This window comes from Lithobates pipiens, unplaced genomic scaffold (assembly GCF_037356315.1).
Source record: "Lithobates pipiens isolate NorthernLeopardFrog02 unplaced genomic scaffold, aLitPip1_a1.2 Scaffold_16, whole genome shotgun sequence".
Classification (NCBI taxonomy): Eukaryota; Metazoa; Chordata; class Amphibia; order Anura; family Ranidae; genus Lithobates; species Lithobates pipiens.
The window spans coordinates 505101327-505108316 of record NW_027507748.1 but is presented as its reverse complement, the minus strand read 5'-3'; the positions used below and the strand labels follow the sequence as shown (position 1 = coordinate 505108316).

The window sequence follows — 6990 nt, the reverse complement described above, 5'->3', positions numbered from 1 at the left end:
TTTTTTATATATACAGTACTGTAATCTGTAAGATTACAGTGTACTGTATATGTACTGTGATTTTACATTTTTGAATTTGGCGCAGTTCTCCATCCCCGTGCATCGCAGCTCTCACAGGGAACGGAGCTCGAGGGAACTTGGCACTGTGTGAATCGACTGAGGAGACTCGCACACACAGCGGGGAGACATCGTAGGATCCAGGGGATAAGGTAAGTCATTTTCCCTGTATCCTGCGATGCGATCCCAAGTCTGGCTCGGGGTTACCGCTAGTGGTACTGAAATTCCACCCCGTGCCAGACTCGGGAATACCGCCAGGGAGGTTAAAGGATAAGTTTCACCTTTGCTCACAGTTTTTTTTCTAAATTCCAGCTCCCCTATGTACCAATATAGCATTAACCACTTACATAGTGCCCGCCGCCGTTATACGGTGGCTGTTTGAAGAGGAATACCATTGTTATGGCAGCAGATAGCTGCCATAATCTCGGTATCCTCTTCTTGAGCAGGCGGTCTGCTTTCAGCTGCAGATTTGCCACAAGATTTGCCACAAGATCAATTTTATCAGGGGGTGGGAGACCCTTCATGGGGATCCCCATGAAGAAGTCACATGACGTAACGCGTAGGGATTGGCCAGAGGACGAACCGGAAGTAGAGTAAGGCGGGAGGAAGTTGTCATTATACCCTCTTCCTGATTGTGCTTGTTTTTGCAATTAAAATGTGAGAGTCTTTACTGCTTTTTAATAAATCTACCTGCCGTTTTTTAAACTACTACACTATGGAAGTCTCCTGTTTCTCTCTCTCCCCCCTCCTCTCTCTTATTTTGAGCCATACACTGTGAAATAGAAGTGAAGATCCATTTCACCTATTCTGGAAGCTGGGACTGGCCCTCTAGTGGCGGAATTGTATCATTGCATCCCTCCTTTGGATTTCCTGATGGCTATTATTTATTATTTATGAATGAAATAAGAGAATCCTGGAGTTTGTTTGATTTGCTTATTCATTTCGTTTAAAGGTGAGAGTTCTGGGAGCCTTGAGTAGCGGACATTTTATTATTGTTCTATCATTAAACCTTTTTTCCATTTTTTTATATATTTTTTATATATTTTTATGCGTGCTGTTTTTTGGACTATATTTTTTTTCACGGCATTGTATCTATGCACATATTTATATTATTTTGAATTTGTGTATTTTATTTGAGTGGCACGATTTGCGCAGGACCCACCCCTTTATATTCATTATCTGTCTTATATATTGCTGTTTAAATGAATGAGCTGCTGATAGAGTCTTTTTGGCCTTGTTCACACAGAAACTGGGGGGGGGGGGGGTGTAAAATAGGTAATTGAGCCACTGTGATAATGCCCTCCACCAGCTGCAACAGCAGTTGAATGGGATTTTACACATGCCACTGCAAAAGTTACACCCCATGTTGCCTTCGACAAGCAGTATTGCCTCTGAGCACCACTCATTCGCTACACTGAAACTGCATGTAATGCATGTAGTTGCCATGCAGTGGTTTAGGCTTTTCAGGGTTAAAGTAGATGGTAAGGAGGCAACATATTGCCTCCCAGCTGCCTGTCAACTTACCTCTGAAAAAAAATCCACCAACTAAATACCCTTTTTACAAAGATCCAATACAATTGATTTATACTCAAACCTTTTATTCAAACATGGTGCAACATTTGCATAATATATAATCCAGTGCCACACACCAATCACCCCAATACATGAAAATGGAATGTAAACCCTCTCTGTCTAATTTCAAAAACAAGCTGAATACATCTACAAAAATGTCTTTCAAATATCAAAGCTGTCTGATGAATAGAACCCACCCATATCCATAGCGCCATTCAATACTCACTCCTTTCATCATACATAGACAATCTAGGTGCTGGCTACCACAACTCCACTCTCCATCAAAGATATGAAAAAATATCAGCCTAACTCCAAACTTAGCTCCTCTTGCTGTATTAATTGTAGGTCAGAAAAGTGACTGCATACAACTCCACCCAAAAAAACAACCTTTCTTGACAGATTTCACCACTCTTGGCTTTCTCACATGGATAGGGGAAGTGTCCTTATAAATAAGCTAGGGGTGGTTGGTTTGTGGGTGGAGATGTGTAGTATGCAGTCACTTTCCTTACAAACAATAAATAATGTCTTATGAATAGGTTCCTTTTCTACCTTCAGTTACTACTTTGTAACACAAAACTACCATCTGCAGTCCAGAACACGCTAGGGCAATATAAATGTACCTGAATGCACAAACTTTACGTTTTTGTATAGTGTAATGTTGTACACTGAAAGGCTGAACTTTCTTTGCATTATTTTGTAGCAGAATATCTACTTTATCTGAAAAGATCACATCTTGTATAACCTCTTAAGATGAATATTATTTATCTAGCCAAGAATTCAGCATCTTTCTAAATAGGCATATGTATATATAGTACATGGTCAGCCCATATTTAGTGTATTTTTATTTAAAAGTGAATGGAGAAAAGTGAATGGGTGTTATTATGGAATGTTTATTTTGCTTTTTGCTTTTTTACCTCTTTTTGTTACTGTTTTCTTTGACTACTGATTTTCTGAGTCCCCCTGATATCCATTATAATGTGATTTCATTTGATAGCACATCTCTTAAAAAGAAATGTACATTGAATGAACAAGAAAAATAGATGACCATTAAACAAAAGAAGTTCAAAAGAGTAAACTCTGCAAGTGTCAAGGCTATATTTTATGCGCAAATACAATTTGTTCTTCGCAGCAGTATGATTTGATAAAATGGACTTTCTTTATGTTCTGTTTACAGTTTTGCAAATACGAGTAACATACATAATGTTTTTACCATAAAGAATGCATTGAGTTTTTCAAGTACATGCACTGTACAAGTACAGGTTATTCATATGATAAAACTGAAAAGAGATAAAAAGTCATTCATTTTAGTGGATAAACAGTAGAAAAAAAATCTCAGTAATAGAAACAGACATAACACTTTCACATAGTTAGGGTACTTTCACACTGCTCTATAGCAAAATTGTAGTAAAAATACATACCGTATATACTCGAGTATAGGCCGACCCGAATATAAGCCGAGGCCCCCAATTTACCCCCAAAAAACTGGAAAACTTATTGACTCGTGTATAAGCCGAGGGTGAGACATGGCTGTCCATCCCTGTGTGTCCGTCCATCCCTGTGTGTGTGTCCGTCCATCCATCCCTGTGTGTGTGTCCATCCATCCATCCATCCCTGTGTGTGTGTCCGTCCATCCATCCCTGTGTGTGTATCCATCCATCCATCCATCCCTGTGTGTGTGTGTGTGTGTGTGTGTATCCATCCATCCATCCATCCATCCATCCCTGTGTGTGTGTGTGTGTGTGTGTGTGTGTGTGTGTGTGTGTATCCATCCATCCATCCATCCATCCCTGTGTGTGTGTGTGTGTGTGTGTGTGTGTGTGTGTCCATCCATCCATCCATCCCTGTGTGTGTGTCCGTGCAGCCTTGTGTGTGTGTCCAGCCTACCTGTGTCCCGAGCCTCCGTCCCGAGCCTCCTCCGTCCCGAGCCTCCTCCGTCCCGTGCCTCCTCCGTCCCGTGCCTCCTCCGTCCCGTGCCTCCTCCGTCCCGTGTCGTGCCGATGGATAGCCGCTCCAGGATCGCCGCTCTTCTCGGCGGCCATTCTACAATTCAAAAGCCGCGCCTCCGCCTCCGCCTGTGATAGGCGGAACACTCAATTTCCCAGCAGCCTGTGTTCCGCCTATCACGGACATCGTCTCATCCTCGTCCGTAGTACGAGGATGAGCGGATGTCCGTGATAGGCGGAACACTGACTGCTGGGAAATTCAGTGTTCCGCCTATCACAGGCGGAGGCGGAGAAGGAGGCGCGGCTTTTGAATTTTAATGTCCGCCGTCTGTCTGCTCGATACGCTGATCGAGCAGTCAGACAGCGGTGACTCGAGTATAAGCCGAGGGGGCACTTTCAGCCTCAAAAAAGAGGCTGAAAATCTCGGCTTATACTCGAGTATATACGGTATGCATTTTTGCCACAATTTTGTTGTTTCAGGGTTTTTTTTGTTGACTGCACCTGTTTAAAATGGACATGTGACTCAAAAACACACCAAAAATGCAAAGCGTGGTGCATTTTTGATGCATTTTTGTTGCATTTTTTGCCATGCTTTCAATTCACTTCAATGGAGGGGTTCATTTTTGGTGCAGTTTTCAAAATTGCACTAAAGATGCAGCACAAAGAACTTTTCAAAATGCACCGAGCCCCTGATGCAGTGGTGTGAAGAGTTCCATAGGATATAAAGGGAAACATTTTTCTTATCTTTTTCTTGCAAGGTAAAAACGCAGGAAAACATATCAGTATGATAGGGCCCTAAGTAGTGTTCCCACTCATTAATGGTGGCTTTTGAGTGAATATAAAACTAAAATAGCAAACTTAGTCAGCACAACCTTCAAAAAATAAATAAATGTGCGCACACCCAACATTCCTCAATATAACCTCAGTGCACTTAACTGTAGTTGCTGCTATAACACTCTCATGATTTCAGACCACCCTCCGCTTATTCCAAACATACCATAAAAAAATGTAGCGCAACTCTATATCGCAAAAAGATAATTATTCTAAAAGGTAAATACCAATAAGGCTACTGAGGAAGCCCAAAACATGGGGTGCAAAGCATATAGGTGGGAGGAGCCGAGCCTGTAACATTATACGAACGATACCATGGATAAGTGAATGCATGCTTTTTTATCAACGTTTTATACTGTAAATAAATATTGAGATAGAGCACTATGGTTCTCCATCTTATGTCTTTCATCATTTGATGGCTAAGCAGGAGAAGGAGTGGACACACTGTGCATTCAAGACCAGCAGGAGGAGGAGTGAGATCTGGTGCCCTAGCAGGAAGAGAGTTTTACAGGACAATGAGACTCTGTAGTGGAGTCGAAAGCAGAGGTGAGCAGGTTTTTCACTTAGAGGTGGAGGTCACTGGACACATTGGCAAGTTAGAAGATTTAAGAATCACTGATTACACTGTGGTATACAGCACTAAAAATTGGGGAATTTTTGACATAATTATGATGGTGTTTAAGGATAAGAATTTATATTATCATGATAATATTCATACAGATTTGTATGCATGTAACAATTTATTGGCATCTACGTTTATAATTATCTTTTTGTGATACAGAGTTGTGCTACGCTTTTTTATGGTACATGTCTGTGTGAATATATTGACTTGAAAAATCAATCACACATGGTGGTGCATGGAACGCTCTGTAACTTTGGACATAAATGACAGTTACCTTAGGTAAGGACAGGGAGAATAGAGAAGGGAAAAAAAAGAAAAAAAAATGAGGGAAGGAAGATAGATTGTTTGTAGAGGGGTGGGCTGCAGTATTCGGATAGAGGAAGAGGTGCTGTGGGAAGAGTGTGGTACTTCAAGAGGGAAGCAAGGGTCATGGAAAAAATTAAAAGGTTATTCTGGAGAGGTATATCTTGTAATTGTGAAATGGATATCCCATTCACAGCCTCCCAGAGTGGTGCCTAACTCTGACAGGGTTAGGGTATGTTATTGTGTCATCTTTTATTCAAGGTCTATGACTTGTTTATAGGCTGTGGCAGTTTTATAGTGTAGTCATCATGCCTAGGTCTATATGTATTTAGCTAAACATAGTCTTGTGTTGCATGGATGAGTTCCTCTATCTCTGCTATTTTATTAAATCTGGTAAACCAGTAATTTTTTAGATAGCAGTATAATAGTATGCAAAATCTGGGCCATTGATCATATTCATGCTCAAATATTTTGTTTATTGTTTCTCTTTGATAGAGGAATTTTGTAATAGGTATTGTAGTGTAAAGTCTGGAGTGTTACCTTTGTGTTATTGGGGGGATTATGTGGTAGGTGCTTTGTTCCGATGGGTTGCACCAGTCAAAGCTGTAATTTAGGGCATGGCAGACCAATTTTATTGAACAAAATGGAAAGTTCACATAGGTATCAGTTGCCAATGCAGGGATTTTTCCAAATCAACATGATCAACGGACCTTTCATCAGCCTGCTCAGCGAGGATCAGCAGACAGATCCCTCACTGAGCAGGTGGATCTGTTTGACAGAGACCCCTGCAGGGTACGGGACTCATACGTTCGTGAGCCACATGATTAGAGCCTGAGGCTCTAATTGTCTTGAAAAAGGTTGGGCTCAGGGCATAGAGCATTGCACCCAGAAACCCATCCACTTGTGGCAGTAGCGGTACTTGGGGTGATGTGACTGGCGGGGGACACACATCTGGAACCCCCAAACCCCCTGCAGCATCTGAAGCTGGCGGGAGTGGCAGTGGAGGGATGCTGCTACCTAAAGGTAGCTGCAGAGGGTCCCTTTGGGGGGGTTTGATTGGGAGGAGGTGGGTAATTAGTGCTGGGGGAAGAAGGGGGTGCAGAGTATAGGAAAGGAGAAAACAATGTACAACAATAACCTCAAAAGAGAAGTTTCAAAATAAATTTACAAAACTCATTTGGAGATGTATTTTTTCTCTCATCTCACCATCTTCTTCCTCCTCTTCTACTCCTTGTATATAAAATACATTATTACACCTTATTAGAACTTCTCCAAGGTGTCAAGACAATGCCCCATTAATATAATGAGGTGCATATTCATGTAGCCATCCACAGAGACCAGGTATCCCTTGTATTCCATGTTCCACTTCAGTTTCACCATTACTAGCTTACCAGTAAGGCCATTAAGGAATGGTTTTGGATTTAGTGGCAAACTCATTCTGCTGCTGAAGCCACGGCTGATCTACTGACCAGTAAAAGAAATGTAAAAATCTGCAGAATGCCCTCAGAACAAACCACCGGAGAGAGTGGGAAATGGCTAGAGGTACTCTTGATGAAAGCAAGAATTGGTCTTTCTGTAAATAAAATTTAATATATGCACCTGTCAAACAGGTGCGGAAAAATTAGGCTTTGGGTGTTGGTGGTGCCTTCACACCGTAACCCT

The 6990-nt window shown here is 41.6% G+C and overlaps 1 pseudogene; it reads right to left on the bottom strand.

Annotated features, from left to right (window-relative positions):
- Window positions 1–6481: 6481 nt before the first annotated feature.
- LOC143984178 (small nuclear ribonucleoprotein F pseudogene) lies at window positions 6482–6765 on the bottom strand (annotated as a pseudogene).
- Window positions 6766–6990: the final 225 nt, after the last annotated feature.